The sequence below is a fragment of the Canis lupus genome, chromosome 24 (genome assembly GCF_003254725.2).
Source record: "Canis lupus dingo isolate Sandy chromosome 24, ASM325472v2, whole genome shotgun sequence".
NCBI lineage: Eukaryota > Metazoa > Chordata > Mammalia > Carnivora > Canidae > Canis > Canis lupus.
In genome coordinates, this window is record NC_064266.1 from 18981508 (window position 1) to 18991781 (window position 10274).

The 10274-nt window shown below is 45.1% G+C and overlaps 1 long non-coding RNA gene across 1 annotated transcript in view; it reads left to right on the plus strand.

Moving 5' to 3' along the window:
- Positions 1-9941, plus strand: part of LOC112673698 (uncharacterized) — a 34843-nt gene extending 24902 nt beyond the window's left edge. The window contains exons 2-3 of the long non-coding RNA XR_003144981.3: positions 8702-8844; positions 9433-9941. This is a non-coding gene — a long non-coding RNA (uncharacterized LOC112673698). The remainder of the gene's footprint in view (positions 1-8701; positions 8845-9432) is intronic.
- The last annotated feature ends 333 nt before the right edge of the window (positions 9942-10274 follow it).

The window sequence follows — 10274 nt, forward strand, 5'->3', positions numbered from 1 at the left end:
AAATAGGAGAAAGAAGAATGACAAATTTCGGCTTGGAGAACCCTAGTGAAACTGGTCTGGGAGGTCCCTTATGAAACCAACCTCAAAAGGTCTTTCCCCTGAGAGACAACAAAAATAAGACTTTCGAGTCAGCAATTTCCAGCTCTGGGATGAGGCATCGACTAGAATCGACAGTCTCACCCAGGTGCAGGATTTCTTTCTAGCATCGGCTTTGCTGCCTCCCTGTGAGTCACCATACAGAGGAGACCAGGGTAGGAACAGCAGGATTTATCACTGCTTCTCATGAGTGAGTGTCTGTGGTAATGACAAAGGGATGATTGGGGTGGAGAAGGACAAATAAAAACTTTGATGAGGAGGACAAGGACTGGACAGGAACAAGCAAAGAGTAGAGGTGGAACCAGTCAGCCTGAAATCACGCATTATGATGATACCTTCTTAACTCAATTATCTCTTTGTAAAAATACCAATTGGGGGCCACCTAGGTGGCTCAATGGTTGAGCGTCTGTCTTTGGCTCAGGGCGTGATCCTGGGGTCTTGGGATCGAATCCTGCATCAGGCTTCCCACAAGGAGCTTGCCTTTCCCTCTGCCTATGTCTCTGTCTCTCTGTGTCTCTCATGAATAAATAGATAAAAGTCTTTTTAAAAAAATAAAATGAAATCTCCATTCTTTATAAAAAAAAATACCAGGTGGGGTCGAACTATAGTAGATGGAAAATGTGGGGGGAGGGGTTGGGGGAGATGTCACCATCATCAGAAAAAGACACATGGTCAGTGAGCTGGGAAGGAGCTCAAGGGTTACCTAGTCTCATGATTTTCCCTGCATCCACAGGAGTCTTCAGAGATGCTTCAAGGCCTCCACAAGTCATGAAGTGTTTCTTGCCAAGAGGATGGCTTGCTGCTTGAGAAACCTATTCGAGCTTTTAATCTGTTTTTGTTCTAGTCTTAACGATCTAAAAATTAGTGATGTATGCCAGTGCCTATCTAGCTTCCATAGATAGGCTCTAAAGCCCAGAGAGGACAATATACTTGTTCAGTGAAACACAAGGGTAGACCTGGGTCTCTAGCCTATAAGTCTTGCTTCCCCATCCCATGTGGGAATTGTAGACAGACACACTGGTGACCGACCCATCACCATTCCATGTGACAGAAGATGCCAGACATGAGACTCTCTACTTTCCCCAAACCCAAAGGAGGTCTTCATGAGAGTCCTCTTCTTGTCATCAGGACTTGAGATTTAGAGGGCTGCAAGATTTGGGGATTAGAATTTCCAGCTTCCTGAGACATGGTCTCCCCAGATTGCTCTTCACTGACCTCTTCCAGCTTCTTAACCCAGTCTTTTTTACATGTTGCCATTCACCATCTGGCCCCTTGGGCTTGGCCTGCACTCACACACTGTTCATCGAGTGAGAGGTGCTGGACTTCTGTGCTTCCTGTTCTATTGGCTCTCACTGGGCCTGGATGGGCTCCTTGCAGTGCCCTCGGGCAGCTAATCAAGTCCATCCTTGAGTCCTCAAGTTCTTAAAGCTAGAAAAAACCTTTGAGACCATCTAAATTAATCCCTTAATCTTGCAGATGAGGAAACTAGGGTGAAGAAAGCCTTGCCACTCATACAAAATCACACAGTTAAAGCAAGATTCAAATTCAGGCCACCTAATCCAACACCCACATCCAACACCTTTCCAATAACCACACCACTATTCTCCCTTCTAACTCAACTCAGTTTATTTTTTTCAAGATTTTATCTATTTATTTATTTGAGAGAGAGAGAGCGTGAACATGAGCATGCACGAGTGGTGAGGAGGAGCAGAGGGGAAGGGAGAGAAAATCCCAAGAGGACTCCACGCTGAGCACAGAACCAAATGTGTGGCTTGATTCCATGACCCTGAGGTCATGACCTGAGCCCAAACCAGGAGTCAGACACCTAACCAAGTGAGCCACCCAGGCATCCCCAATTCAACTCAGTTTCTTTTTTTTTTTTAATTTTTTTTTTTCTTATGATAGTCACACAGAGAGAGAGAGAGAGGTAGAGACATAGGCAGAGGGAGAAGCAGGCTTCATGCACCGGGAGCCCGACATGGGACTCGATCCCAGGTCTCCAGGATCGCGCCCTGGGCCAAAGGCAGGCGCTAAACCGCTGCACCACCCAGGGATCCCCTCAACTCAGTTTCAATCAACACACGTTGGTGGACTATTTAATGTGCATTTCAGGAAAGGGGGAGAAGGAGGAAGGACACAAGAGAAAGAGGCAGAAATCATGAATCGACCCAAAAGCAGCTACAAGGGGGACCAGGATGTGAAGGGTGTGTTTGTCATCCTTAAGCTTATCATCCAGAAGAAAAGTTAAGCAAGTACCTAACACGAAGCAAAATATGAGGGCTCTAAAAAGGTTCACACCTGCTAGATAAAAGCACAGGAAGTTTAAGATGCTTGAAAAAGGCTTCAGGGAGGAGGTAATACTTAAAACAGGTTAAATCACTTGACAGCCCATTCAAACTTCCTTCTAGTTGGCCCTTGGAGGCTAGAGAGCTAAAGAGCTTCCCTGACTCCCTTGCAGTTGGGGGTGGCTAGGTGACTCCTTTCCAGTCAAGGAGACAGAAACATGTTCCTTTGAGGGCAGCTTCTACCTCTTCTTTCTTCCTGCCTAGAACTTAGGAAGTGCTCAGATTATAGCTGCTCTCATGACAGCAGGTGGAAAAGAGCTGACAGAGAGAGCTGGTTTCTGAAAGGAGCCCAGGATGGAGCATCCATACCAGCCATAAAGGGCCTGCTCCTGAACTGTTGCATGAGATGAATCCCATTTAATTCAGCCAGTGGAGCAGAACTTCTCCTAGATGGGAAGAGAGCAGTTGAACCCAAACCTTACAGGTTCACAGGCCTTGCAGAAGCCATCAGATTTTACCAAGCAGACACAGCGGGCAAGACCAGTGTAGGCTGACACTTCAGGATGGGGAAAGCATGGGGCATGTACTCAGCAGAGTGGGAGCAAGGACAGAGGGAAGTCAGAAGAGTGATAGAAAGGCAGCTTGGCCGGGGTGAGAGAACCCCTGTGGGGCTCCTAGTGTATGTGCAGACCTCATTCAGAAGGCCAAGAGGAGGTGTTGAGGGAAGGGAGATCTTGCAGAGTTGGTGTTAATTCTTGGCACTAAACACCAAGAGCCTCAGTGAGCGTGCCGTGAGCCCTGGTTGAGCAGGCTTGGTGGCTGGTAAGGAGCCCTGGGCAACAGTGGGTGGCCTATTCATTCTAATCAGCAGTGCGCATATTACATTCCTGTTTGCTTAGTGTTTATGTGGAACATCAGGAACCACAGTACCGCAAACTCACTCCCATTCTGCTGGCACTACCCTTACTAGGCCACTTTCTTCCGCAGCCAGTTTTCAGGCTGGCAAACCGCAGCTAGGGCCCTCTGGCTGCTCCAAGCACCCTGCTTTGATGGCAGTACACGTCAGGCCACAAACATCTTCACTGAGAATGCCCGAAGATGAAAGCAATAAGAAGGTAAATATACAGTTGACCCTTGAATGATGCAGAGGGGAGGGGTGCTGCCCTGTGTGCAGTCAAAAATCTGCAATATAGAACTCTGGACTCCTCAAAAAATTTACTAAATAGCCTGCTGACGACTAGAAGCCTTACCGATAACATAAAAAGTTACTTGGTGCCTATGTTGTATGCTGTACGTATTATGTACTATATTCTCATGAAAAAGTAGGCTAGAGAAAATGCGATGTCCCTAAAATCATAAGGCAGAGAAAATACATTTTCAGTGCGGTACTATTTTACTGGGGGAAAAAATCCACATAGAAGCAGCCTCATGCATTTGAAGCCTGTGCTGTTTAAAAGTCAAACACCCATGGATAAATAAATACGATCTGGGATCATGTATAGGCAGATGGAAGTGGGAAAGATATCCAACCTGTGATGGCCCTCAACAAGTTTAAGAACCTCCAGGCAAACTACATGAAATAAATTCTTCCCAGGCCACTCTCATCCTTGTGCATGCTTCTCTGATTCAGGCACTTGAACTTCAGAGGCAGTGAGATGCAGTGGAAAAATACTGCTTCTAGGCTGTTTCCAACTAGCTGTTTGAACACAAAAGAATGTTTTCTATTACCTCCCCCTAGACTTCAATCTCCCCCTCTCTCGCCCTATACCTTGAGAGGTCTGGACCAGAGACACTCGTTTCCTCGTCTGAGCTCCCAGTGTGGCCAGTAGAGGGCCTCGCTCTGCCCCCATCTTCATACCAGGCCTCTGGGCTCAGCCCCCAGATGGTTCTCTGGTGGCAAGAGTCCTGTTTCCTTCAAAGTCAGGGCATGCAGCAGAAGCTCCGTAAATCTGTCCCGAATGGAGAAATGAGCTGCCACAGTTACTCTTTGCTAAACGTTCTAGGAGAAAGATACAGATGCTCTACAGGCCTAGGGTCCACATATGGCAGTTAAATGGCCCCATAATCGCAGTCGCCAAGCCCCAGACTAGTCTGCATGCAGAGAGAATGGGTATAAGTTAGTACAGTTTTTCATCAACCACATTCCATAGAACTAGTCCCACTAGCTCTTGATAATGTTCTGAGAAAAAGGCCCTCTAGTCAGAAAGAGTTAAGAAATTTGCTAATTTGGGGTGCCTGGGTGGCTAAGGTCATGATCCCGGGGTCCTGGGATCGAGTCCCGCATCAGGATCCCTGCAGGTAGCCTGCTTCTCCCTCTGCCTATGTCTCTGTCTCTCTCTGTGTGTCTCTCATGAATAAATAGATAAGATCTTTGGGGAAAGAAAAGAAATTTGCTAATTTTATTGCACATTCTCTCCCTCCACCCTTAAATTAGCCTAGTAAAAGATTTGAGAAGATGGTAATGGTATATGGTCAATTTTGTGCAAGCAAGTGTTTCCCAAACATTTATTTCTGGAATTTGTTTTTTGGAGAATAACTATGAGCACAAACGTGGTTGGAGAAACACTGGTTTAATGTAAATGGTTTTTGCAGTGAAGTTTTCACTTATGAACCCTACTGAGGATGTGAAAAGCCCTCCTAGGACAAAAAAAATCATCAGTTGCTGCATAAACAAATTTACAGGACAAGGAAATGAGAGCAGATGTAAGAATTCAGGCCATTACTGTTATAATTATGATCTCATTTAGTGAATATCTATACAACATCAACAAATTATCTACCATGTATCAAAGAGGGGTTGTCAAGATAAATAAGGCAGGGTCCCATCTCTCCATGAGAGCATTGCCTAAATGGAAGAGTAAGTAACTTGCAAATACCTTCAAAGAAGGAACCCAGAAGAATCATGGAAACTGGATCTTGAATAATAAAAATAACGATAACATGAATAGTAGTACCTTTATATAGTGTTTACTATGTACCAAGTGCTGTTCTAAGTAAGCACTTTATGTATATGAAACCACTTAAACCTCACTACAATTTTACTGGGTACTTTGAGTACTTGCCTTTTACAAATCCATTCAGTGAAGCTCAGAGAGGTTAAGTAACTTGCCCAAGATCACACAACTAGAAAGGTGGCATAGGTGGGTGGCCTGGCTCTAGAGTACATGCTTTTCAGCACCAGGTTACACTGCTTCTCTAGGGAAGAGCAGTATACCAGATGGAAAAGGACAGAAACCTTCCCTGCAAAGGCAATAGGGAATGGTAAGTAGTTCTGTATGTACGAAACACAGAGCACAAGGGGAGAAATAGCAGGCACACCTGTGCCAAAAAGTTCTGACTGTATCCTGTGGACTTGGGTTCTAGACCATTCTGCTAATGACCTCTAAGGGAAGAAAGGAGAACATGTGCCATGGGGGCTCTGGGAGCATCACTTAAAGAAGCCTCCACCACCATCTGCAAAATTCATGAGGATTCCACATTTTACGCCATGATAGAATTGTTGTCTTAATATGAAATTTTTAAATAAAAAAATTGTAATCACTTACCAGTTCCATCATCACCGTTCTACTTGGAACCCCAAGCAGATCTATCTGCATCTCTGGGGCTCAGTTAGGGGTAAAGGTGTAAAAGGTGGAAGTTATGTGGGAGACCTGAGTCAGGGAAGGACAGAGATTAGATCTGTGTCTTCAAGGATAGCTCTTTAGAATAGCAAGAGCCTAGGGCACCTGGGTGGCTCAGTCAGTTAAGCATCTGCCTTTGGCTCAGGTCATGATCCCAGGGTCCTGGGATCGAGCCCCTCATTGGACTCCCTGCTCACTGGGGAGTCTGCTTCTGGGGCTCCCCCTGCTTGTGTGGTCGCGCGTGTTCTTTCTCTCAAATAAATAAAATCTTTTAAAAAATAGAATAACAAGAGCCTAGAAGTAACCGAAATATCCATCAAGAGAGAACAGTTTACATAAATCATACTCATACGCTAGAACCTAGAGAAAAATGCAAAAGATCACATAAGGAAAAGTTTCTAAGGTAACATATGAAGCAAAAAGAGCAAAGCATGGACCGTGTGTACAGTGTACTTTCATTCACGTGGGAAGTGTACAAAGCCTGTGTGTTTTAAGGATGTCCACACATGCTTGTATAGGCAGGGAACATTCTGGAAGGATATGCAACAAACTGTCAGTCTCCAGGGAAGGACACTGGGAATGCCAAGTGAGAGAGCTTACTTTGCGAAAACTGCATACCCTTCCTAATTTGAATTTTTATCATGTGCCTGTATCACTTTTCCAAGTAAAAGAAACAGTTTAGAGAGTCAGACTGCTTCAAACAAAAAATGGGAAAAAATGGTTTTTAAGGAAAAGAAAAGGTGAGGAGAACCCTGGCAGCAGCACGTTATGGATAGCGGCTGGGACAAAGACAGAGAGAGCGAGTAATTGTAGGGAAAGACCTAGAAAAAGAAAGAAAGAAAAGAAAGAAAGAAGAAAGAAAGAAAGAAGAAAGAAAGAAAGAAAGAAAGAAAGAAAGAAAGAAAGAAAGAAAGAAAAAGAAAGAAAGAAGAAAGAAAGTACTGCCCTAGAGTAAGTGGCAACAGGGATGAGGAGAAGTTGCTGGACGCATATGCAGTACAAACGGGAGGACGTGGCAACTAGTTAGTTGTGGAGGGTAGAAGAGAGGTGGAAGTTAAGGATAACTTTGGTGCAGGGAGGAGAGCAGGAGCTGTTCACTCATAGAATGTGGGGGATGAGAGCTTAGCCTGGGACACACGGGCTTTGAGGCATCCTAGGACACCTATTAGGAATGCGAGTCTGGCGCCTATGATGACAGTCGCCTTGCTGACAGCAGCACTGGGCTCTCACAGAATCGAGAATGAAACGTGATTTCCTTTCTGAGCAGAGAAGTGTTGACACAGCAGGTCCGAGATTGCTTATCCTCAGAAAGACCCGCTTTGCAAGGTTGGCCCTTGGCTGGTGTCTGTGAACTTGACTGGCAGCCAGTTCCCAGCACTGACAGGAAACTTCCTTGACATGACAAAGGGGGCTCACTGTGCCTGGACTCTGTGCCAACAGCATGGTCTGTGCTCAACACCTGGCTTCCTCCTACAAGCCTGGGATTTTGGTGTGTACTAGGTCCCTGACTGGCCTCCAGTACAAATCTTAGATGTGAAGTCTCCCGTGAGTTTCCCTTGCAGCCAGCGTTTGAGCTGTGTTGTCACAACTGGCTGCTGGAGGGATTAAGCAGGTCCTGCGTAAGGCTGGTGGGAGAGGACTCTTGGGAGCTGGCTTCTGGTCTCCTCTGGAACTTGCCCCGAGTACCTTTTCCTTCGTTAATTCTGCTTTGTATCCTTTCCCATGATTCATACAACTATAGGTTGAGGCCTGTGAGTGCTTCTGACAAATTAGCAAACCCGGGGGTGGTCGTGGGGACCCCTGGGCCACCTTCCCTCAGGAGGAGGTGGGGTGGGAGGTACGCTATAAATCTGCATGGCCTGTCTATCCTCCTCGCCAACCTCCAATCTCTGTCACAGTTCCAAATGAAGATGTAACATTGAATAAATGTTCAAAGAAATCCTGGAGCTTCTCAGAAAAAAAAAAAAAAAATGGTGTAGTGCAAGGAAGGTGTGCTCCTACAGCTACACTTGTCTTGTGACTTCGTCTTACCAGCTCTGTAGCGTGCTTAAAGCCAAGCTTCCCGTCTATGGGAGCTTTAACAACACGCTTGGTGATGACTGCATGATCTCTAAATGCCTATACTTTCTGACCACCTCTGACTCCGTGATTGCTCCATAGTGGATGGCTTGGGATTATCCTGAGACCAATCCCAACAGAAGAAACAAAGGCTGATGGTCAAAAAGCCTGTAAAAGAAACACAGGGCAAATCTTCCAACCCTGGCCAGAATCCAAAGCAACCCCAATTACCATGTGACAGGTGGAGTGATGCACTAGAGACTTTTGATCTTTATTATTCCCAAGCTGTGCAGTCTAGGAATCTGTTCTTTCTCCCAGCCAGTCCCTGGCTCCAGGTGGTCTCAGTCATAAAGACGTGGCTAAGGGAGGGGCTGTTAGGACAAGCAATGGTTCCTCCAATCGGCTCTACTCTGGAAACTCCCAAGGTCCCAAAGTGCTAAACCCTGTGTTCTCTGGGTGATGGGCGTGGGGGGTGGGGGATTTCATGGCCTTTTGGTGCTACAAGTCATAGTTTTGTCACCACCACACCTTACAGGATAATATCATGAGCTGGAGGTAAATCACGAGACCCGGCAACATCCGAGAGATTGACTTCCTTCCTAGAGCTTTAATGTTGACCAATTAAGACTTGTTTCTTTTTAGTCTTTCCAGAATCAGCCTCACTCCTCCCCGGAAAACAGAACATCACTAGTCTTTCATCATCTCTGCAGGTGGGAGAGTTGATCCGATTACAAAAGGAGAGGCAAGAGGGCTGCTCACGCACACTTTCATACCTGCATGCACAAGTAGGTAACTGAATTTCCTATATAATTATAAAGACATCCAACTCTTTGTAAGACTTACTTTGTTTATTTTTTGTTTTTTTAAAAGAGAATCCTCAGTTTTAATTCTTTGATACCTGAGTCTAGCCTTGCCTAATGTGGATCTTTTTCTTGGCAGTTTACTAAAAAACTTCTATTTTCTTCTTAATTCCACCCAAATTCCATTTCTACCCAAACTTGAATAATCTGTCATTCAATACCTTGCAAAAACTCCCAGAGTCCTGAGTAGTTATGCTCCAGAAAGTCTTAGTTTCAAATGCCACGCCATGTATGGACTTTGGATAAGTTACATAATCTCTCTTGGCCTCATTTTCCTCACCTGTAAAATGGGGGCTGGGGGCCATGAGGAGTAAATGTAATCATCCGTGTGACACAGTTAGCCTTGCGCCTGTCACACAGCAAGCAAGGAATTACTCTGGTGAATGTATTCTCTGGTTCTCTTTCAACTCAGATCTTAGAGCATCCAACGCTGACAAAAGTACTAGCTTATCCTCTCATTTCTCTCTCTCCTATCAACTCATATTTGTTTTCTCTTTTCTTTTCCCCTTGTAGATTCTTCTTTTAGATCTGCGAGTCCTATAGGTCCTGTCCCGTGGGCTCAGCAACTGTTGATGATGCTTCCTCCTAAACATCCACTATGAACACTTCCATCTTGGCCAACAAGCATGTGAGGACTTTCCAGACCAAAGGCAGCATTTTCATGTCAGATAAGACATCAAATTTTCCTTCATAGGAGGGGCTTCTGAGGAGTTAAGGACTCATGGTTTCAGCCCAGGTCATGATCCCAGAGTCTCGAGATCGAGCCCCACTCAGCATGGAGTCTGCTTAAGACTCTTTCCCTCTCCCCCTGCTCTCTATCTCTAATAAAATAAAGAAAATCTTAATTTTTTTTTCTTCAGGTGCTTGAGTGGCTCAGTTGGTTAAGCATCTGCCTTCGCTCAGGTCATGATCCTAGGGTCCTGGGATCAAGCTCCACATCAGGATCCCTGTTCAGTGGGGAGTCTGCTTCTCTCTCTCCCTTAACCCCTTCCCCCTGCTTGTGCCCTCTCTCTCTCTCTCTCTCTCAAATAAATATATAAAAACTTAAAAAAATTGTTTTCTTCATATGTGGCACTAGAAATTAATCATTAATGAGGGCTTCTAGAAAAAAGTTCATCTCTTCATTTAGTTCTGAGTGTTATATGTAACAAGGATATATGGTTAATTGAGATATCTAAATAACCACTTTTCTGTTTTGATCATGAGCCACATGCATTCTAGATGCTTCTTTCCTGCTGAGGCTGTATTCAAGTCCAACTGTTCATGCCAGAATAACTGGTCACATGGCATGTTGTCTAGTTGTGCAGGTTTCTGGAATCTGCAGGGAAAAAATAAGCATGAAACCTCATCACAAA